Source organism: Castor canadensis, chromosome 12 (genome assembly GCF_047511655.1).
Source record: "Castor canadensis chromosome 12, mCasCan1.hap1v2, whole genome shotgun sequence".
Taxonomy (NCBI): Eukaryota; Metazoa; Chordata; class Mammalia; order Rodentia; family Castoridae; genus Castor; species Castor canadensis.
This window is the reverse complement of record NC_133397.1, coordinates 96,971,899-96,995,964: the sequence shown is the minus strand read 5'-3', so window position 1 is coordinate 96,995,964 and position 24,066 is coordinate 96,971,899. Positions and strand designations below refer to the sequence as shown.

The 24,066-nt window shown below is 39.0% G+C and overlaps 1 protein-coding gene across 5 annotated transcripts in view; it reads right to left on the bottom strand.

Annotated features, from left to right (window-relative positions):
* Nucleotides 1-24,066, bottom strand: part of Sh3rf3 (SH3 domain containing ring finger 3) — a 385,180-nt gene that overhangs the window by 303,269 nt on the left and 57,845 nt on the right. Inside the window, exons 2-4 of one of the 5 annotated variants that reach the window (XM_074050563.1) lie at nt 23,460-23,500; nt 23,098-23,206; nt 21,372-21,441 (exon numbers count right to left, since the gene is read on the bottom strand). The exons of the other annotated variants lie outside the window; for them this stretch is intronic. The gene's annotated coding sequence lies outside the window, so the exon portion shown is untranslated. The remainder of the gene's footprint in view (nt 1-21,371; nt 21,442-23,097; nt 23,207-23,459; nt 23,501-24,066) is intronic. 5 annotated transcript variants of the gene reach the window in all.

Here is a 24,066-nt window from a genome sequence, read left to right as displayed (position 1 = left end):
TATCTGCTTAGACACAACAGACCAGACCCATCAGTGAGCTCTCCCATGAAAAGCAGCAGCAACTCACTGCCAACAGCAGGCACAGTCCAGGACCATGGCAAGCAAGCAGTGAGGGCACACCTGTGTGCACTACCCAGAAGCAGTGAAGGAGACTTGGAATGAGGAAATAAGGGCATGGCCAGATGAACACACAAGTTGCAAAATGTTCTCCTATAGGTGAGAAATGCAAGACAGAATTCTGAGGCTAAGGGATGCTGAGTTCCCCAACACCCATTTTGGGATTCCTATGAGTGCAGGGGAAGAGTGTGGAAAGGTGAGAGGACAGTTCAATAGCCATCACCAACCATTGAGTGTCTGGGGAGAATTTTTGTTGTTGTTGTTATTTTGAGACAGGGTCCATACTGGCCTCAAATTCTAGAACCTCCTGCCTCATCTGCCATAGTGTTGGGATTATAGATACCACTAAGAGAAGCAGGGAGTTTTTATTACAATCTCCTGACCTGCAGATTTAGCATGCTGCGCAAATGCACAGGCAGAAGAAACAGTTCAAAAACTGTGAACGACTTGTTTTGGCAATCACTTACTCACTTGGGAGGACCAGAAGGAGCAGAGCAGTGGGACTCAGCGGGCAACACTGTCCACTGGCAGGAGACCTGGGACAAGCTGGTAACCTGTGGAACTCTATAAGCAGAGTGAACCAGAACACCTGCTCTAGAGTTAGGTGGTATGTAGCGAGCATTTTGCTAAGGTACTAAGCATTACACAAAGGTGATTGTCTCTATGTTGCTGTTTCATTGTAAGAAACAATGATTTGGGTCTCAAAGATGTGGTATATAGTTCTCTTTCTACACATTCATTTCAAATAAATATAGAGGAATTGACAGATTGTATTGTATCTATCAAATGAAAAAGCTTCTGTACAGTGAAGAGACAACTTTACAGAACTGTAGAAAATCTAAGTCAGTTACTCACCTGTCAGTGATTAGTATCCAGAATATATCAAGAACTCAAAAAATTAAACACCAAAAGACAAATAATCCTATCACTAAATGGGCACATTAACTAACAGATTACTTTTCAAGTGAAGAAGTACATACATGAAAAAGTGTTCAACATCCTCAGCAATTAGGAAAATGAGTATCAAAACTATATTGAGATTCTACCTCATCCCAGTCAGAATAGCAATCTTCAAGAAAACAAACAACAACAAATGCTGGCAGAGGGAGGGAAGAATAACTCTTATTCACTACTGGTGGAAATATAAATTAGTCCAATAACCAGTATAAATCCTTGTGAGAGTTCCTCAAAAAAATAAAATAGAACTTCCATATGATCCAGCCACACTACTTCTGAATCAAAATCAGCTTACCACAGAGATACCTGTATATCCATGTTTATCAAGGTACTATTCACAAATAGCCAAAATATAGAAGCAGCTAGGCACCCATTAATGAATCAATGGATAAAGATGAGGTATATGTACCTAATGGAGTTTTATTCAGTCACTGAGAAGAATGAAATTGTGTCATTTGCTAGAAAATGGATGGAACTGGAGACCATAATGTTAAGTAAAATAAGCCAGTCCCACAGAACAAATATCCCATGTTTTATGGAAGCTAAGTGGAAATAAAAAAGACCAAACAACCAATGTCATGAAAGTGAAAGGAGGGCTACTAGGGAGGTAGAAGGGGAAGGGAAAAGGGGGATGGAGGGGAATAAGAAAGAGTAATAGAGGGAGTGAGTATGATCAAAGTACATTATATGCATGTATGGAAATGTCATGATAAAATTCCTTATATACAATTTAATATAGCACAATAAATATACAAATAAATCAAGTAAATATAGGGGTAGAAACAATCCAACTGTCCATTTTCTGATGAGTTTATAAACAAAACATACTGTATCCATACATTGGAATATTTAAGTCTTAAAAAAGAATGAATGACACTGAGAATGAACTTGGAAAAATTACAGTGAGTAAACGAAGCCTGGCAGAGAAGCAATATGATTTCATTCACGTGAAAGTTCAGAATAGAGAAATCCACAGAGGTTGTTCAGGGATGAAATAATAGGAAAGAATACAGATTTTCTTTGTGGGTGATGAAAATGTTCTAATATTGGCTGATGATAGATAGTTGCACACGCCTGCTGAAAACACATTGAATTGTATATTGTGAATGAGTGAATTACATGGTATATGATTTCTGACTCAATAAAATAATTAATATTGGATAGGTAATCAGAAAGGTTATTTTTTTTTTGCTACCTGGACTGATCTTCAAGGAAGTACAAATTACTTCCTCTGATTCTAGGTCTCTTAAAATATGACATCTTTGTAATCTCCATTGGGATTCCAAATACAATTGTTATAAGAGCTAAGAAATTTTTCTTTGCAATTAACCCATTATCTTTATTTATTCATACTAAATAATTTCTTTTTCACACTGACATGTGTCAACTGATCTACATTACAACGTTTCCAAGCTCCAGGTTTCCAAGTCACAGGAACTTTCATCCAGTGCCCTCCTCTTTATAGATTGCCCTTAATTTAACTACAGCTATCTTTGTAGAATTTTGGAATCTCACCAGAAGAATGTTATAAATTGAAAATTCATAAAATCAGGGCACATAAGCCAGTGCTCAATAACTGTATGGTAAAGTCATCCCAATGTCCTTTCATGTTTGTCAAGGTCTGAACTTGCCCATCGCTGCTGTGACCTCCACATGGGCAGCACTGGAGGCCCCAGAGACAGAAATAAGTTTCCAGATTTCAAAATGTAAGTCCTTGAGAAATATAGCTCACATATAATGTCTTGCTCTGTAGTTGGAATGCATATTTGCATTTCCTTTTGTACACTTATTTTCACTTCTTTTTCATTTCACACACTATTCCATACTGTTTCAAGATGAAAATCCAAATTAAAGACCACATTGGCACAGTACAAAAATTTCTACACAAATGATTTATTCTAATCCAAAGCCAAATATACATCAGGCTAACAAAAAAAATTAAATTCCTAGTAATGAAAGTGTATTTCCTTTTACTAATTTGGAAACTAACATTTCTGATGAGTAACACATGCTAATGCTATAAATCCTCTGCATTTGAAAATGCCTCCTAAAAGGAAGAGATTTTTAAAATTTTTCTGCCTTTTGCATACAAGCATCTCAATCACTTTCCAGGAAGCCATGATTTCCCCACAAACAATTGGAAAGACTGAGTGGCAGTGTCAGGCTTCCATTTTAGAATGGAAAGAGTCAAAGAGGCTAGGGAGCCTGTTTAACAGACAGGTCAATGCCTGTTGACACCTATACAGGAGACTTAAAGGACCCTACACCTAAAATGAACCAATTTTGACTCCTGTCATTCAGTTCCCTCATTTACAAGGCAAAGACATGGGTAAACAAGTACAATGTCTTTTCAACTGTGTCTGCAAAAAATCTTTGACAAAATCCAACACCCTTTCATGATAAAAGCTCTGAAGAAACTAGGAATAGAAGGAATGTCCCTCAACATAATAAAGGCCATATAAGACAAACCTAGAGCCACATCCTTAGTACTAAATGGAGAACAACTGAAACCATTTCCATTAAAGTTAGGAACAAGACAAGGCTGTCTGCTTTCTCCACTCCTATTCAATATAGTTTTGGGATTCCTAGCCAGAGAATTAAGACAAGAGCAAGAAATGAAAGGGATTCAAAAAAGGAAGGAAGAAGTCAAACTATTCCTGTTTGCAGATGTCATGAACCTAAAAACCCTACCAAAAAAACCTGTAGAAATCATAAACTCTTTAAGCAAAGTAGCAGGATACAAGATTAACATTTGGAAATCAGTAGCCTTCCTATATACCAACAATGAACAGATTGAGAAAGAAATCAGGGAAATAAGCCTACTTACAATAGCCTCAAAAAACAATAAAGTACCTTGGAATAAGTTTGAGGAAAGAAACCAAAGACTTTTTTAATGAGAACTTTAAACCACTGAAGAGAAAATCAAAGAAGACATCAGAAGATAGAAAGAGCTTCCATGCTCATGAATGGGTAGAATCAACAATGTGAAAATGGCCGTACTACCAAAAGCAATCTACATGTTCAATGCAATTGCTATCAAAATTCCAATGACATTCTGTACAGAAATCAAGCCTGAAATACATGTGAAAACACCAAAGTCCTCGAATAGCCAAAGCAATTCTGAATAAAAACTCCAATACTAGAGGCATCATAACACCTGACTTCAACTATACTATAGAGCCATAACAATAAAAACAGCATGCTATTGGCACAAAAACAGACAGGAAGACCAATGGATCAGAATAGAAGACCCAGACATAAAACCCATGCATCTACAGCCAACTGATCTTCGATCTTTGATAAAGGAGCCCAAAACACACGATGAAGAAAAGACAGCCTCTGCAACAAATGCTTCTGGGAAAATTGGATATCCACATATAGAAGACTGAAACTAGATTCGTGTCTTTCACCCTGTACCAAAATCAACTCAAAGTGGATCAAAGACTTTAAACTTTGAAAGGCCTGAAACTTTGAAACAACTCCAGGAAACAGTAGGAAATACTAGATCAGACAGGTATAGGGAACAACTTCCTAAACAGAACTCAAAAGGCTCAGCATCTAAGAGAAAGAATGAACAAATAGGACAGCATCAAACTAAAGTCACCAGACTTGAGGAGATTCCAAGATGGTGGCTAGAGGGAGGAAGCAGAAAGCGTGCCTCCTAAAGTAAAATCCTGGAGAGAGGCTGGAGATACACCTTACAGGAAAAACCACCGAGAAGAGACAAAACTTTGACTCCTCTGCACCCCTAGCTTGTGCATAGCATCTCCATTTCACGTTAAATGGAGAGCCAGCAGGGCTCCCACGCCGCCACCAGACAGCAGCACCCAGACGGCTTGGGAAGACGCAGACCACAAGGTGAGCTAAGTGGCATGCAGTACTCCCACAGAAAACCCTGGGCCAGATCTGGACAGACCGACCCCACCCAGGGTAAAAAGAGAAGAAAACTGAATAAGCAATAACAACAAAAAAGACACATAGCAAAGAGGGTGGGGTGCCCTGAGTGCCAAAGTGGGGGAGGGGAATCCTCCCGGAACTGTAAATAAACAAGCCAGCCTGAGAAGGCAGGAGCAGCAGCACACACCCAGCAACCAGAAGCGGGAAAGTTTGTAAAAGTGGCAGTGGGAGGAAAACTCCAAAGGAGAGGGGGTAAGGATCACTTCCCACGTCAACTGTAAATAAACATGCAGGCCTAAGAAAGTGGGTGCAGTGTCACCTCCCCCAGTGTGCTAAGAAAGGGGAAAGCTTGTAGCAGTGGCGTCCTGCACAGGAGAACTCTGAGTAAACAAAGCCTGCGGGGCCAGATGAGTGTTAAGTTCACTCCTGAGACCTGCATAAATGAAGCCTCCAGCAACAGCAGGCAGGTGAGCTGCAGCCTCAGATAGCCATTCACAGAACTGTCTCCAGACTCTTTATTTTTTTCCTCCCTACCTTTGATGAGACAACAACCAAATTCCAACTGCATGCTGAAAAACTTACTGAAACTGTATTGCATTTGAACTTGGGACACTTTGTGGTGTTTTTTGTTTGGTTTGGTTTGGTTTGGTTTGGTTTTTTCCCCTTTACATGAGACAGAACTACTTCTGAGACACCATCTCCAGGACTGGAGGCTGAGGGACTAACACCAAAATTACTAAGACTGAAACATTGCATTTGAACTTGGGGATTTTTTTTATCCTCGCGCTGTCTCTCTAATGCCTATTCAGCTTACTGTTGATTAGTATATTATCTCTCCCCGTTTATATCTTTGAAACTTTTGTTTGTTTGTTTTGGGCTTTTTGTTTATTTGTTTTCCCTCTTCCTTTAACTTCTTTGCTTTCCCTCTCCTCTCACCCTTCCATTCTAAATATCACCATTGTTATTATCACAAGCTAGAAAATACATTTTTTTTATTTATTTTTTATTATTCACATGTGCATACAACACTTGGGTCCTTTCTTCCCCCTGCCCCCACCCCCTCCCTTACCACCCACCCAACCCCTTCCCTCTCCCCCCCACCCCCCGATACCCAGCAGAAACTATTTTGCCCTTATCTCTAATTTTGTTGAAGAGAGAGTATAAGCAATAATAGGAAGGAACAAGGGTTTTTGCTAGTTGAGATACGGATAGCTATACGGGAGTTGACTCATATTAATTTCCTCTGCGTGTGTGTTACCTTCTAGGTTAATTCTTCTTGATCTAACCTTTTCTCTAGTTCTTGGTCCCCTTCTCCTATTGGCCTCAGTTGCTTTTAAGGTATCTGCTTTCGTTTCTCTGCATTGAGGGCAACAAATGCTATCTAGTTTTTTAGGTGTCTTCCCATCCTTATATCTCTCTTGTGGGCTCTGGCTTTTATCTTGTGATCAAAGTTCAATCCCCTTGTTGTGTTTGTCCTTGATCTAATGTCTGCATATGAGGGAGAACATATGATGTTTGGTCTTTTGGGCCAGGCTAACCTCACTCAAAATGATGTTCTCCAATTCCATCTGTTTACCAGCAAATGATAACATTTCGTTCTTCTTCATGGCTGAGTAAAATTCCATTGTGTATAGATACCACATTTTCTTGATCCATTCGTCAGTAGTGGGGCATCTTGGCTCTATCCAAAACTTGGCTATTGTGAATAGTGCTGCAGTAAACATGGGTGTGCAGGTGCCTCTGGAGTAACCTGTGTCACAGTCTTTTGGATATATCCCCAAGAGTGGTATTGCTGGATCATATGGTAGATCAATGTTTAGCTTTTTAAGTAGCCTCCACATTTTTTTTCCAGAGTGTTGTACTAGTTTACATTCCCCCCAGCAGTGTAACAGGGATCCATTTTCCCCACATCCTTGCCAAAACCTGTTGTTAGTGGTGTTACTAATGATGGCTATTCTAACAGGGGTGAGGTAGAATCTTAGTGTGGTTTTGATTTGCATTTCCTTTATTGCTAGAGATGGTGAGCATTTTTTCATGTGTTTTCTGGCCATTTGAATTAAGCTAGAAAATACTTAATTGCACACAGTACAGGGACAATAACAACACCAAGGGCAATGACGGGAAGACAGAAAAAACAGGCAAACTAGTTTCCCCACAGCAAAAAATTAGTACAGGAACCAGAGGGAAATGAAGAAAATAGATACTCAGATCCAGACTCCAACAAAATGAAGATAAACTATGCCAAAGAAACCAATGAAGCCCACAAGAATAATCTAAAAGAAGAAATACTACAGGTAATCAATGAGAATTTTATAGAAATGATACTGGATATTGTCAACCAAAATGTAGAGGAGACACTCAAGAAATTCCAAGACAACAAACATAGAGAATTTGAAAAAGCACAAGAAGAAATAAAAGAAACCACAGAAGCAGTGTATAAACATCAAAGTGAAACAAAGAACACGATTAATAAAGAGATGAACTCAAGACGAAAATAGACAACATTAAAGAGGAAACAACTCAGGATATGGAAAACCTAAGAAAAAAGAACAAAACAGAATTGCAAAACAAAATGGAAGGTCAATCCAGCAGAATAGAACAAACAGAAGACAGAATCTAAGAACTCAAAGATGAAATGGTAATTAAAGGAAAAACAGAAGAACTATTAGTTAAACAACTCAAGACCTGTGAAAAGAAAATGCAAGAACTCACTGACTCCATCAAAAGACCAAACCTGAGAATCATGGGCATTGAAGAAGGAGAAGAGGTGCAAGCAAAGGAAATGTGTAATATATTCAACAAAATAATAACAGAAAATTTCCCAAATCTAGAGAAATCTATTCCTATACAGATGAAAGAGGCCTCCAGAACACCAAGCAGACCAGACCAAAATAGATCTACCCCACAGTATATTATCATTAAACCAAGTTCAGAAACTAGGGAAAGAATATTGAAGGCTGTAAGACAGAAAAAACAAATAACACACAAAGGTAAACACATCAAAATCACAGCAGACTTCTCAACAGAAACATTAAAAGCAAGAAGAGGGTGGGGTGAGATCATCCGGGCAATGAATGAAAATAGCTTCAACCTCAGGATACTCTACCAAGCAAAACTGTCATTCAAAATAGATGGAGCAATAAAAGTCTTCCATGATAAGCAGAAACTAAAACAATATCTGACCACAAAGCCACCACTACAAAAGATTCTTCAAGGGATTATGTACACAGAAAGTGAAACCCAACATAACCATGAAAGGATAGGCAGCACCAAACTACAGGAAAAGAAAAAGTAAGAAAGTATAGAGTAACCTCAATTTAGGTACACACAATCAAACCTTCAAACAACTAAGGCAACTAAATGACAGGAATCAACACATACCTATCAGTACTAACATTTAATATTAATGGACTTAATTCACCCATCAAAAGGCACCGTTTGATGAATTGCATTAAAAAGGAAGATCCAACAATTTGTTGCTTACAAGAGAACCATCCTACCCACAGAAATAAACATAGGCTTAGGATGAAATGCTGGAAGAAGATTTTTCAAGCCAATGGCTCCCGAAAACAGGCAGGAGTAGAAATACTTGTCTCTAACAAAATAGACTTCAAACCTACAGTGATCAAACGAGATAAAGAAAGACATTCCATACTAATTAAAGGGGAAATAGATGAAAAGGAAATAACAATTATCAACCTATATCTACCCAATGTCAACTCACCCAATTTCATCAAACATACCCTGAAGGACCTAAAAGCATATATTAACTCCAACTCAGTGGTCAGGGGAGACTTTAACACCTCATTATCATCAATAGATAGGTCATCCAAACAAAAAATCAATAAAGAAATCCTAGATCTAAAATATATAATAGATCAAATGGACCTAGTTGATGTCTACAGAACATTTCATCCAACTTCTACAAAATATACATTCTTCTCAGCAGCCCATGGAACCCTCTCAAAAACAGACCATATCCTAGGGCACAAAGCAAGCCTCAGCAAATATAAGAAAACAGAAATTATACCATGCATTCTATCTAATCACAATGCAGTAAAAGTAGAACTCAACAACAAAAGTAAAGACAAAAAACATGCAAGCAGCTGGAAACTGAATGACTCATTACTTAATGAACAATGGTCATTGAAGAAATAAAAGAGGAAATTAAAAAGTTCCTGGAAGACAATAAAAATGAAAACACAATCTACTGGAACCTATGGGACACAGCAAAGGCAGTCCTGAGAGGAAAGTTTATAGCCATGAGTGTATATATTAAGAGACTTAAAGATCCCAAATCAATGACCTAATGATACATCTCAAACCCCTAGAAAAACAAGAACAAGCAAATCCCAAAACAAATATAAAGAGAGAAATAATAAAAATAAGAGCTGAAATCAATGAAATAGAAACCAAAAAAAGCCATACAAAGAATTAATGAAACAAAGTTAGTTCTTTGAAAAAATAAACAAGATCGATAGACCCCTGGCAAACCTGACTAAAATGAGGAGAGAAAAAACCCAAATTAGTAGAATTAGGAATGCAAAAGGGGAGATAACAACAAATACCATGGAAGTCCAGGAAATCATCAGACACTACTTTGAGAACCTATATTCAAATAAATTTGAAAATCTAAAAGAAATGGACGGATTTCTAGATACATATGATCATCCAAAACTGAACCAAGAGGAAATTAATCACCTGAATAGACCTATAACACAAAATGAAATTGAAGCAGCAATCAAGAGTCTCCCCAAAATGAAAAGTCCAGGACCTGATGGATTCTCTGCTGAATTCTATCAAACCTTTAAAGAAGAACTGATACCAACCCTCCTTAAACTGTTCCATGAAATAGAAAGGGAAGGAAAACTGCCTAACACATTTTATGAAGACAGTATTACACTTATCCCAAAACCATGCAAAGACACCTCCAAAAAGGAGAACTATAGGCCAATCTCCTTAATGAACATTGATGCAAAACTCCTCAACAAAATAATGGCAAACCGAATTCAGCAACACATCAAAAAGATTATTCACCACGACCAAGTAGGCTTCATCCCAGGGATGCAGGGGTGGTTCAACATACGAAAATCAATAAATGTAATAAACCACGTTAACAGAAGCAAAGACAAAAACCACTTGATCATCTCAATAGATGCAGAAAAAGCCTTTGATAAGATCCAACATCATTTCATGATAAAAGCTCTAAGAAAACTAGGAATAGAAGGAAAGTTCCTCAACTTTATAAAAACTATATATGACAAACCTACAGCCAGCATTATACTTAACGGAGAAAAACTGAAACCTTTCCCTCTAAAATCAGGAATGAGACAAGGATGCCCACTATCTCCACTCCTATTCAACATAGTACTGGAATTCCTAGCCAGAGCAATTAGGCAAGAAGAAGGAATAAAAGGAATACAAATAGGTAAAGAAACTGTCAAAATATCCCTATTTGCAGACGACATGATCCTATAACTTAAAGACCCAAAAAATTCTACTCAGAAGCTTCTAGACATCATCAATAGATACAGCAAATTAGCAGGATATAAAATCAACATAGAAAAATCATTAGCATTTCTATCCACTAACAATGAGCAAACGGAAAAAGAATGTATGAAAACAATTCCATTTACAATAGCCTCAAAAAAATTCAAATACCTAGGTGTAAACCTAACAAAAGATGTGAAAGACCTCTACAAGGAAAACTATACACTTCTGAAGAAAGAGATTGAGGAAGACTATAGAAAGTGGAGAGATCTCCCATGCTCATGGATTGGTAGAATCAACATACTAAAAATGTCGATACTCCCAAAAGTAATCTACATGTTTAATGCAATTCCCATCAAAATTCCAATGACATTCATTAAAGAGATTGAAAAATCTACTGTTAAATTTATATGGAAACACAAGAGGCCACGAATAGCCAAGGCAATACTCAGTCAAAAGAACAATGCTGGAGGTATCACAATACCTGACTTCAAACTATATTATAAAGCAATAACAATAAAAACAGCAAGGTACTGGCACAAAAACAGACATGAAGACCAGTGGAAGAGAATAGAGGACCCAGATATGAAGCCACACAACTATAACCAACTTATCTTTGATACAGGAGCTAAAAATATACGATGGAGAAATAGCAGCCTCTTCAACAAAAACTGCTGGGAAAACTAGTTAGCAGTCTGCAAAAAACTGAAACTAGATCCATGTATATCACCCTATACCAAGATTAACTAAAAATGGATCAAGGATCTTAATATCAGACGCCAAACTCTTAAATTGATACAGGAAAGAGTAGGAAATACTCTGGAGTTAGTAGGTATAGGTAAGAACTTTCTCAATGAAACCCCAGCAGCACAGCAACTAAGAGATAGCATAGATAAAAGGGACCTCATAAAACTAAAAAGCTTCTGTTCATCAAAAGAAACGGTCTCTAAACTGAAGAGAACACCCACAGAGTGGGAGAAAATATCTGCCAACTATACATCAGACAAAGGACTGATAACCAGAATATATAGGGAACTTAAAAAACGAAATTCTCCCAAAACTAATGAACCAATAAAGAAATGGGCACGTGAACTAAACAGAACTTTCTCAAAAGAAGAAATTCAAATGGCCAAAAAACACATGAAAAAATGCTCACCATCTCTAGCAATAAAGGAAATGCAAATTAAAACCATGCTAAGATTCCACCTCACCCCTGTTAGAATAGCCATCATCAGCAACACCACCAACAACAGGTGTTGGCGAGGATGCAGGGGAAAAAGGAACCCTCTTACACTGTTGGTGGGAATGTAGACTAGTACAACCACTCTGGAAAAAAATTTGGAGGCTACTTAAAAAGCTGGACATCGATCTACCATTTGATCCAGCAATACCACTCTTGGGGATATAACCAAAAGACTGTTACTCCAGAGGCACCTGCACATCCATGTTTATTGCGGCACTATTCACAATAGCCAAGTTATGGAAACAGCCAAGATGCCCCACCACTGACGAATGGATTAAGAAAATGTGGTATCTATACACAATGGAATTTTATGCAGCCATGAAGAAAAACAAAATGTTATCATTCACTGGTAAATGGATGGAATTGGAGAACATCATTCTGAGTGAGGTTAGCCTGGCCCAAAAGACCAAAAATCGTATGTTCTCCCTCATTTGTGGACATTAGATCAAGGGCAAACACAACAAGGGGATTGGACTATGAGCACATGATAAAAGCGAGAGCACACAAGGAAGGGGAGGGGGCGGAGTGGGTGGTAAGGGAGGGGGTGGGGGCAGGGGGGAGAAATGAACCAAGCCTTGTATGCACATATGAATAATAAAAGAAAAATGGAAAAAAAAATAAAAAATAAAAAGCTTACTTTTCAAAAAATAATAATAATAAAATAAAATAAAATATATAATAGATCAAATGGACCTACCTGATGTCTACAGAACATTTCATCCAACTTCTACAAAATATACATTCTTCTCAGCAGCCCATGGAACCCTCTCAAAAACAGACCATATCCTAGGGCACAAAGCAAGCCTCAGCAAATATAAGAAAACAGAAATTATACCATGCATTCTATCTAATCACAATGCAGTAAAAGTAGAACTCAACAACAAAAGTAAAGACAAAAAACATGCAAGCAGCTGGAAACTGAATGACTCATTACTTAATGAACAATGGTCATTGAAGAAATAAAAGAGGAAATTAAAAAGTTCCTGGAAGACAATAAAAATGAAAACACAATCTACTGGAACCTATGGGACACAGCAAAGGCAGTCCTGAGAGGAAAGTTTATAGCCATGAGTGTATATATTAAAAAGACTGAAAGATCCCAAATCAATGACCTAATGATACATCTCAAACTCCTAGAAAAACAAGAACAAGCAAATCCAAAAACAAATATAAAGAGAGAAATAATAAAAATAAGAGCTGAAATCAACGAAATAGAAACCAAAAAAAGCCATACAAAGAATTATTGAAACAAAAAGTTGGTTCTTTGAAAAAATAAACAAGATCAACAGACCTCTGGCAAACCCGACTAAAATGAGGAGAGAAAAAAATCCAAATTAGTAGAATCAGGAATGCAAAAGGGGAGATAACAACAAACACCATGGAAGTCCAGGAAATCATCAGCGACTACTTCGAGAACCTATATGCAAATAAGTTCAAAAATCTTAAAGAAATGGACAGATTTCCAGATACATATGATCATCCAAAAATGAACCAAGAGGATATTAATCACCTGAATAGATCTATAACACAGAATGAAATTGAAGCAGCAATCACAAATCTCCCCAAAAGAAAAGTCCAGGACCTGATGGATTCTCTGCTGAATTCTATCAAACCTTTAAAGAAGAACTGATACCAACCCTCCTTAAACTGTTCCACGAAATAGAAAGGGAAGGAAAACTGCCTAACACATTTTATGAAGCTAGTATTACACTTATCACAAAATCACGCAAGTACACCTCCAAATAGGAGAACTATAGGCCAACCTCCTTAATGAACATTGATGCAAAAATCCTCAACAAAATAATGGCAAACTGAATTCAACAACACATCAAAAAGATCATTCACCATGACCAAGTAGCTTCATCCCAGGGATGCAGGGGTGGTTCAACATACGAAAATCAATAAACGTAATAAACCACATTAACAGAAGCAAAGACAAAAACCACTTGATCATCTCAATAGATGCAGAAAAGGCCTTTCTTTGATAAGATCCAACACCATTTCATGATAAAAGCTCTAAGAAAACTAGGAATAGAAGGAAAGTACCTCAACATTATCAAAGCTATATATGACAAACCTACAGCCAGCATTATACTTAATGGAGAAAAACTGAAGCCTTTCCCTCTAAAATCAGGAACTAGACAAGGATGCCCACTATCTCCACTCCTACTCAACAGAGAACTGGAATTCCTAGCCAGAGCAAGTAGGCAAGAAGAAGGAATAAAAGGAATACAAATAGGTAAAGAAACTGTCAAAATATCCCTATTTGCAGACAATATGATCCTATACCTTAAAGACCCAAAAAACACTACTCAAAAGCTCCTAGACACCATAAATAGCTATAGCAAGGTAGCAGGATATAAAATAAACATAGAAAAATCATTAGCCCATTTCTATACACCAATAATGAACAAACTGAGAAAGAATATATGAAAACAATTCCATTTACAATAGCCTCAAAAAAAATCAAATACCTAGGTGTAAACCTAACAAAGGATGTGAATGACCTCTACAAGAAAAACTATAAACTTCTGAAGAAAGAGACTGAGGAAGACTATAGAAAGTGGAGAGATCTCCCAATCTCATGGATTGGTAGAATCATCATAGTAAAAATGTCTATACTCCCAAAAGTCATCTACATGTTTAATGCAATTCCCATCAAAATTCCAATGACATTCATTAAAGAGACTGAAAAATCTACTGTTAAATTTATATGGAAACACAAGAGGCCCCGAATAGCCAAGGCAAACTATATTACAAAGCAATAGCAATAAAAACAGCATGGTACTGGCACAAAAACAGACATGAACACCAGTGGAACAGAATAGAGGACCCAAATATGAAGCCACACAATTATAACCAATTTATCTTTGACAAAGGTGCTAAAAATATAGGATGGAGAAAAGACAGCCTCTTCAACAAATACTGCTGGAAAAACTGGTTAGCAGTCTGCAAAAAACTGAAACTAGATCCATGTATATCACCCTATACCAATATTAACTCAAAATGGATCAAGGATCTTAATATCAGACCCCAAACTCTAAAGCTGGTACAGGAAAGAATAGGAAATACTTTTGAATTAATAGGTATAGGCAGGAACTTTCTCAATGGAACCCCAGCAGCACAGCAACTAAGAGATAGCATAGATAAATGGGACTTCATAAAACTAAAAAGCTTCTGCTCAACAAAAGAAATGGTCTCTAAACTGAAGAGACCACCCAACAGAGTGGGAGAAAATATTTGCCAGCTACACATCAAACAAAGGACTGATAACCAGAATATATAGGGAACTTAAAAAACTGAATTCTCCCAAAATTAATGAGCCAATAAAGAAATGGACAAGTGAACTAAACAGAACTTTCTCAAAAGAACAAATTCAAATGGTCAAAAAACACATGAAAAAATGCTCACCATCTCTAGCAATAAAGGAAATGCAAATTAAAACCACACTAAGATTCCACCTCACCCCTGTTAGAATAACCATCATTAGTAACACCACTAACAACAGGTGTTGGCGAGGGTACGGGGAAAAAGGAACTCTCTTACACTGCTGGTGGGAATGTAAACTAGTACAACCATTCTGGGAAAAAATCTGGAGGCTTCTTAAACAGCTAAACATTGATCTATCATATGATCCAGTAATACCACTCTTGAGATATACCCAAAAGAATGTGACACAGGTTACTCCAGAGGCACCTGCACACCCATGTTTACTGCAGCACTATTCACAATAGCCAAGTTATGAAAACAACCAAGATGCCCCACTACTGATGAATGGATTAAGAAAATGTGGCATTTATACACAATGGAATTTTATGTAGCCATGAAGAAGAACGAAATGTTATCATTCACTGGTAAATGGATGGAATTGGAGAACATCATTCTGAGTGAGGTTAGCCTGGCCCAAAAGACCAAACATTGTATGTTCTCCCTCATATGCGGACATTAGATCAAGGGTAAATACAACAAGAGGATTGGACTTTGATCACATGATAAAGCAAGAGCACACACACAAGGGAGGTATAAGGATAGGTAAGACACCTAAAAAACTAGATAGCATTTGTTGCCCTCAACGCAGAGAAATGAAAGCAGATAATTTAAAGCAACTGAGGCCAATAGGAGAAGGGGACCAGGAACTAGAGAAAAGGTTAGATCAAGAAGAATTAACCTAGAAGGTAACACACACGCACAGGAAATTAATGTGAGTCAACTCCCTGTATAGCTATCCTTATCTCAACTAGCAAAAACCCTTGTTCCTTCCTATTATTGCTTATACTCTCTTCAACAAAACTAGAGATAAGAGCAAAATGGTTTCTGCCTGGTAGTGAGGGGGTAGGGGGGGAGAGGGAGGTGTGGGAGTAGGGGGGCAAAATGACCCAAACATTGTATGCACATATGAATAAAATAAAAATAAAAAAAAAGTCACCAGACTTTTTTTTTGCCCCCAGAATGGGAGAAAATCTTTTCAGCTGTTCATCTGATAAGGGACTAATATCCAGAATCTGCAGGGAGCTCAAAAAACTGAACCCCTGAAGAATCAACACCCCAATGAAGAAATGGGCACATGAATTAAACAGGGAATCTCAAAGAAAGAGGTATAAATGGCCAGTAAATACATGAAGAACTGTTCAACTTCCCTGCTGATAAAAGAGATGTGTGTGTGTGTCACTGGGGGTTGAACTCAGGATCTCATACTTGCTAGGCAGGCAGTCTACCTCATGAGCCACACCCTAGCCCTTTTTACTTTAGTCATTTTCCCAGTAGGGTCTCTCTTTATGCCTAGGCTAGCGTGTACTAAAATCCTCCTATTTACGCTTCCCACAAAGTTGGGATGACAGGCACCACCATGCCCACCTATTGGTTGAGATGGGGTCTCCCAAACATTTTGCTCTGGCTGGCCTCCAATCATGATCCTCCTGATCTCTGCTGCCTCCCCAGTAGTAGGATTACAGACATGAATCACAGCGTCCAGCCCCTGCTTTATTCTAAATGGGATTTATAACAGTTATGTAACAGAGTATGCAGTAGTTATGCAATGGCACTTCAGTGCCCCTCTAGCATCCTCAGGAACTCAGCTGGCCCTACACACACCACCTCACCTTCTCCATCCCATGTGGCCTCCTTTTCTCTTAGTTTCAGGAAAGAACCTTTTCCACTCACTTCTGTAAGCACACACTCAGCATCTCATCCTGAGTGGCACTGCCACTGTCCTTGCTTCCTTCTGCTCTGTGTTGGACACACAGGCCCCTCCACCCTCATCTGCACTCTCTCCCTCTGGATGTATTCCCATTCACTCACTTATTGCTGTGGCCACTTTCTCACTCCAGTATTAAAAGCAATTATTAAAAATTAATTGGAGTTATCTCCCTACAAAAATGTTTGCTTCTAGTGGGAAAAATATAAGAATATCCTTTATATTTTCTCATTAGGTAGAACATAATGCTTTGTATACCGTAAGTGTTTAATCAAATATTTTCTGCATTAAACACTACCTTAAAAATGATTAATTTGAGCCTAGGTCTTTGTGTCATCTATTGGTGACCCCATTCCATAATACAGATTCTTTGACTTGAAAAGAATGAGAACCACCAAACACCTAGTGAATATTTTGTTAATAATTTTAAGGTGAATTTAAATGTACACAGGCTCCATAAATAAAATGAAAAATGTGCACCAATTTACCTCAACATAAATGAGGCACAAGAGGAGCTTGGCAATCCACCTGACTCTATCAACAATCTGTTCACTCAGGTGTTCCATGATTCTACAGGAAACAGAACCAACATTTTGGAAGATTACAAGCCATCAGCGGCAACCTATAAAAATAAGATGCCAATTTGATTGCCTGAGGGAAAGAAGATTGTCAGCACACATATATGTTAAAGCTCACATATATACAATATTATCCAAAGCACAGGAAGCATTTAAAGCAAAGACAGGGTCTGAGAGCATTTGGAAGTTCCCTCTCCCTTTCACTTCTGCTGACTTCCTCCATCATAAACCAATCTGCCAAAGAAACCTCCAGGGATCATTCCACACACACTGCATCCCATCCATGTGGGCCTACTATGCAGCTAAGTACAAGCAGGATGTAATCTCCATCTGTCCACTGTTGGATGAGCTAAGACTGTCATCTCCTATCACCAGTGGCTTGAGAACTTAGACCAGTGCTGACAAGTGGGAATCACTTTTGGTGAATCCATCAAAGATACTCAAAGCTGTTTGAAACTACAGACAGTAGCAAATTGTAATACAAATGTAAAAACTATTTTTTCTGGGCTTTTATTAAATTGATGGAGAGGGTAAATTTTAAAAATGGGAAATAGTGATACAAATAGAACAAGGGTTTTTTACTACTCTCTGGGGAGAGATTATCATCCAATGGAATGGATCATTGTTCTCCAAGAGGTGTACCACAATTAGCTGAGCACATAAATTCCCATCCTGTCTACTTGTTGAACAGGGAGGTATCAGAAGGAGTCAGACATTAGAGTCCTAGAACCAGGTAACTCCAGAACATGCTTGGCCAGAACTCACACCATCTCTTTCTCAAGACACCTGAGACTGCTCTATAGCCAGGATATCTATGACAAACAGCATTTTCCATCCCAGGAGAAACCTAAGACTGTCAGCAAGGTCATAGGTTCAAGAGAAGGCACTGCCAGCAAGGCACTGCCAGCTAGGCCATGGACACACCTCTCTGCAGCCCCACAAGGCAACAGCCTCTCCTCTGGAAGGCTTCAGGTAGATTGAGCAAGCTTCACTTAGAGTCAGTACTGAAATTCTCCCTTCTGTTTGGGATGTGCTGGTGCAGACATAGCTGCCCCTCCCCTCAGAGGAAGGTCCCAATTTCAGGCCAAAAAGAGCACTTTAAAGATATTTTGTTTCCTTTATTAAAGGAAGGAAAAAGTGATAGACAAAATGCCAGCTGCTCTGCAACATACTCTTCTATTGACTACACTTAGAGTAGCAGCCTACAAATGGGGAACATTTTTATCCTGCTCATGACTGTCAATAACCCAACTGTCATACCTTGCTTTTGTAGTGGTGACTCACAGAGAGTTTCAATGGGCAACTGATGGCAAGTACTGTGGGATGTGATTCTGAGAAGACACCAAAAAAGCCAGGCACTTTGTGTTTCAGCACTCAGGAGGTGGCCCAGGGCAAGAGCCACTGTGCCCTCCCACTACAGAGGAAAGGACATGACTTCTTCTGGATAACAAACAAAACTCAGGGACCACCCAGTCCTGCAGGGCAAGTTTGTACACTACATCCAGGTGCTGTATGACTAGCAGGCACACAGTGTCTCCAAGGTGAGCAGCAGCCCTGATGGAACTTTGGAAGCCACAGCACAGAAAACCATGTTCCTTGCTTCCCAGGTCTCCCAGCACAATGGTGGAGGAGAGGGAAGACTGGCAAAGCCCTTCTAGGCCCAGGAGCCAGGCTGCTTCCCAGTCTCTCTGCTGTCCTGAATCCACTCACTGTTCTTCACTATCTTAAGACATCTAAGAACCCTGTAGAAACCACAGGACAATTGTTGAAAAGGGCATCTCAAGGACATAGAGGCAGGGCCTGGTAAAAAACTAGTTAGTGATGACCCTGGGTTAAGTATAAAACAGACATCCCAGTGACTGTGGAAATAAAACTGCCCAGAGAATGGTATGAAAATGGCCAAGGCCAGGCTGCTGCTGGTCAAGCAGGTACAGAGCCAGCCCTGAGCAGGAGCCTGAAGAGGAGGACTAACAGCAAGGCAGAGAGCTGAGTCCACTGAGCCCACCTAAGGGAGTTTTTGCTCCATGAAAATGCACAAGAAAACCCTTAAATTAAAAGACTCTGTGGTCCCACTCCTATAATGGTACAGATTAATTACTAATTTAGTCCTCTAAAATCATAATATAAAATCCTATTATACAGGGAGTGAATCTGATCAAAGTACAGTATATTCACTATGAAAATATCACAATGAAGCCCTTTTGTACAATAAATATATGCTAATAAAAAAGAAAAATTAAAATTTTTTCAAGTCCTTATTTCCTCTCCAAAAGATATCTTCTTCTGCCAAGCACTGTGTGCACTATAAACTAAGGTAAACTGGAAGAAATGCTCTCAGCTATGACACCGGGGTCTCAGCCAGCTTCTCTACCCATCCCAGGAATCCTGGGGTCTCTGCCCCAGCATGCCATTGCCTGGGGATACCTACACTTCTCAGCATGTTCTGTCACTCAAGTAAATGTGATGCCCCCAGTTGATTATGTTAATTTGCCTCTTCAGATTGAGGATTTAAACAACCTTTTATTTAGGTTGCTCCTAAAAAAACAAACACAACTATCTTCCCTGTTCTCTTATGCTCCAAGTCCAATCTTGGGTCATTTTATAAAAAAAAAAAAATCACACATGCATCTAACTTCTTTTATGTGGGATTTTGCTCATATGGATTGGAAAAGAACCATCTGCCTGACTGATAACAAGTCCGTGTCAAATTGTTCTCCCACCCGGTCAATACATGGAAAAATAACCACCTTTCGAATCCTGACATGAAAGAAATTTGAGCAACCTGGAAAAATATCCCAGTTGTACTCCAAAGGGTTCACAGTGGGACTATCCCACTCTGATCACGTTGTGCCATCTCCAGGGCATGACTCAACCCCAGCAAAGGGAAACCAAGTACACAGGTAGATACTGTATGGTTTTACCACACAGAAGTCCCTTGGTATCCACAGGTACACAGCGCCACGTAGACCACTGTTAAGGAAAAACCATGAGTGCTCAGAATATAGTGCACTGTGCGTTCCTGAGCCATTCTTCCCATAATGCTGCTCAACTTCCACTAAAGACACGACACCTTCAATAAACCTCAAATTTTCACTTTCCCCTTACATTAAGCACATTTACATGCCTTTTTTTGGCACGGGAGCATTACCATAATGTTTACCTTACCTTTGAGGCACCATTTGCTTTGGGGGGGCATGTTGTATTTTCACAAAATTAAGGGCAGGGAAATACTCAGCAGAACACACAATTTAACTACAACTGAGGATAATGTGAGACTGACCAAGAGTTTCTCCACACCCACTGAGCTACGTAATTTAAAATTTTTGTTTTTGAGATTTTATTTGTATTATTTATTTATTTATTTTGACTGCGCTTGGCCAAAACCTCATGTAATAAATCCATGACATGTACATCAATCAGATTGGGCTACAACATAGGTATATTCCCAGGTTCCTACAATTCTTTTCCAATTTTCAGATAGAAAAAAAATGGTAAATGTATATATTTTCTTATATTGTCTGTTGTTCAATGAGGTCACTGTCTCCTGGGGACTAGCCTCATTAACAAACATCAGCTTTTACCAATTTTCACCTGTCTCTCTGGGCTTGAACTCTGCAAAACCAAACAAAAAAGCCTGCCAGGGCAGGACCCACACACCCTGGTCTCCTGCCACTGCCCAATATAAAGGTCACACCTGCTATATGCTCATGCATCACCTGAAAAATTGCCTGTGTTTACTAGGAAACTCCAGGCCTTTACCTGACAAATGTCTATTTTTATGAATAGGGGTCAATATTTGCTTGTTTGAAGTGAGGATATGAGGACAGAGTTTAATATTGATTTTGCCAATCTGAGAATCTTCTAAAACTCCCAAGAGAGTGGAAATTCAGAGCACCTGGAAGGAGACAGGGATTTTACTCCAAGAATCACAGGTAGGTGCCGACCGAGGCAGATCCAGCAGTGTCCTGAAAGAGCAAGAAGGGTCTCATGGAAACACATGACACTACCACATGACTCCGAATCACACACATCACAAACACACAAACACACCCATGGGACAGTGCTTAGGGTTCAACACACATCACATTATTTAAGGCCACTAGGGACTGTTTGTCTCCATTCTAACAGACAAAAAGTGAGGCATCAAAAGCCTGAAAAAGCCACTCAAAGGTGGTACATTCAGGGACTCAGGTCTATAGGACTATAGAACCCACACTCCTAATGACAATGCCCCAGAGGAAGAAGTCCATGGGATATCACAGTGGTCCGGTAATATATCCTCTCTGAGTCTCACCTTATCTGTGAAGGGTATAAATAATTCCTGCCCTGACCACAATGCTATAAGGATCAAATACTCTGCATAGGAAAGTCTTGAGAGAGATGGCATCAGTTTGGTGTTATTTTCAAGGCTGAACTATACATTTTCAGAATCAAAGAGTGAGTGGACATGAGGATAAGAAAAGGATGATCTGGTCCTGGCTTATGCACAAAAAAAAAAAAAAAATGACCTCCAAAAGGCCAGGTTTAACCTTCGAGGTGATACCTGGAATACTAGCTATTGGGAGGCAAAGATCTAGTTCAAGGCCAGCCCTGACAAAAGTTAGTGAAACCCCCCATCTCAACCAATAAAAAGCTATGCATGGTGGCACACACCTATCTTCCCAGCTAGGCAGGAGGCATAAACAGGAGGATGGCAATCCAGGCTGGCCATGGTATAAATGTTAGACCTTATCTCAAAAATTACCAAAGTAAAAAGGGTCAGAGGCATGGCTCAAATAGTACAGTGCCTACATACCAAGCACAAGGCCATGAGTTGAAGCCCTGGTACTGGGGAGGAAAAAAAAATCCAGGTTTGGTTTCCTGAGATTAAAGTGTGGGAGTTGAACTACAATGTGCACCTAGATATAGGGTAGAGCTTTGTTTTCAAAATCACCAGCAGCAAGAAAGGGGTCACTTCTCTCAGTTACCTAGCAGGCTCTCCTATTGCAAAACAGTCTACCATTTAAGAATACCAAAGTAATATGTGCAGAAAACACACAAGCATGAAACCTCAACCCACAGTGGTCTCAGGATTCAATTAACTGCAAAAGAGTAACCCAACAACTCCAAGTGCTGGTTGATGTTACAGATGACCCTTTAAAAATCACTTTTTTGAATGGTTAACTGTTCTTATATTAGGTTTGAATTAGTCACTGTGGCTCGGGATAAAAATGACTAAAAAGTGTGTCTCACCCAACAAAATCAAATGTGGAATGATATGCTGTAACTCAAAAAGGGGTTGTGGAATGACAGAGACATCAATGTCAAAGCTTCATGGGAAATCTTTTAATTAAATTTATGAACTAAAAAACAACTTTAATTAATATGATTTTATGTTATTTTAATATGCACTGTGAGATCAGCTAAATATTAGAAGCAGACATTTGAGTATACACTCCCATTTCTAGAAATTCAAATATCCAAGTTGGCCTGACACTCTTTTTAGTCTTCACAAAGAGAAAACAAGAAATCACTTGAATTGAGAATCTCTTTACATTTAGATAGATACAGTAAATGATGTCAAGGATGTGATCACCAGACAAGCCTCAAAGTAGTATAATGCAAGTGGAGCTATCACTTACCCTTTCATTCGTCCCTTACTCATCAGCTCATTCAAGGAGTATTTCTCATGCAACTTCCACATGTCTTCCATGACCCAGGAACAACCAAGCCAAGGAGAAAAATATCCAACTATGTGAGAGAGAAGACTATGTAGACACTTTGCTGGGATCTCTTCATTTTTCAACAATTGCATGCTTACCCAGTTGGGTTTTTTTTTTTCCTTGTTTTTAGTGTAGGAAGGAGACACAGGGAGGTGCACTTTATCACTTGAGCTACACCCCCAGTCTGAGAATTTTTTTTTTAAGTCTAAAATCAGGCTCCTCTTTCCCTGGGCAGTAAGTAAGCATATTTGAACTAGCTTGTGGTTTCAGGCAGTACTCACTCAAATTCCTTACAACTGTGACAATATAGTAGCAGAAAGATCTAAAAAAAAAAAAAAACAGAGATAGGTTAACAATGTAAACTTAATTCCTGCCAGCACCTGAAAAAGGGATGTAGGTCACAGAGAAATGGTCTTTAGAACTTGGCATGGAGGAAGTATGGTCAGAGATGCAAAGAAACCAGCAGCAAACACAAGGGAGGAGGGGGAATCCCATCATCCATCAGCCTACTAGAAAAAGGAGGAGGTGGGGGAATTTGGACCCAGAGGGTAGGAGCCTCTCATGGCTGGGTAAGGAGTCTGGATCTGATGTGTTCAGCCATAGGCATCTACTGTAGGTCCTTAAGCCAGAGAGAAAGGTGAAAAAGCAACTTCTAACAAGTGGGAATCTGGTGAAAGTAGTTGCATGGGATGGATTAAAGGACAAAAGGGCTTTCAGGGCTTTTTCTGAGATGGTAGTGGTGGTATGTATGTCTGTGAGTGTTTATCAATGGAATCCTTTCTTCATACTACATCTTACACAGCTAAGTGCAATGTGGCACTCTGGACTGGATCCTGGAACAGAAAAACAACATGAGTGGAAAAACTGGTGAAACCCAAATAAAGTCTG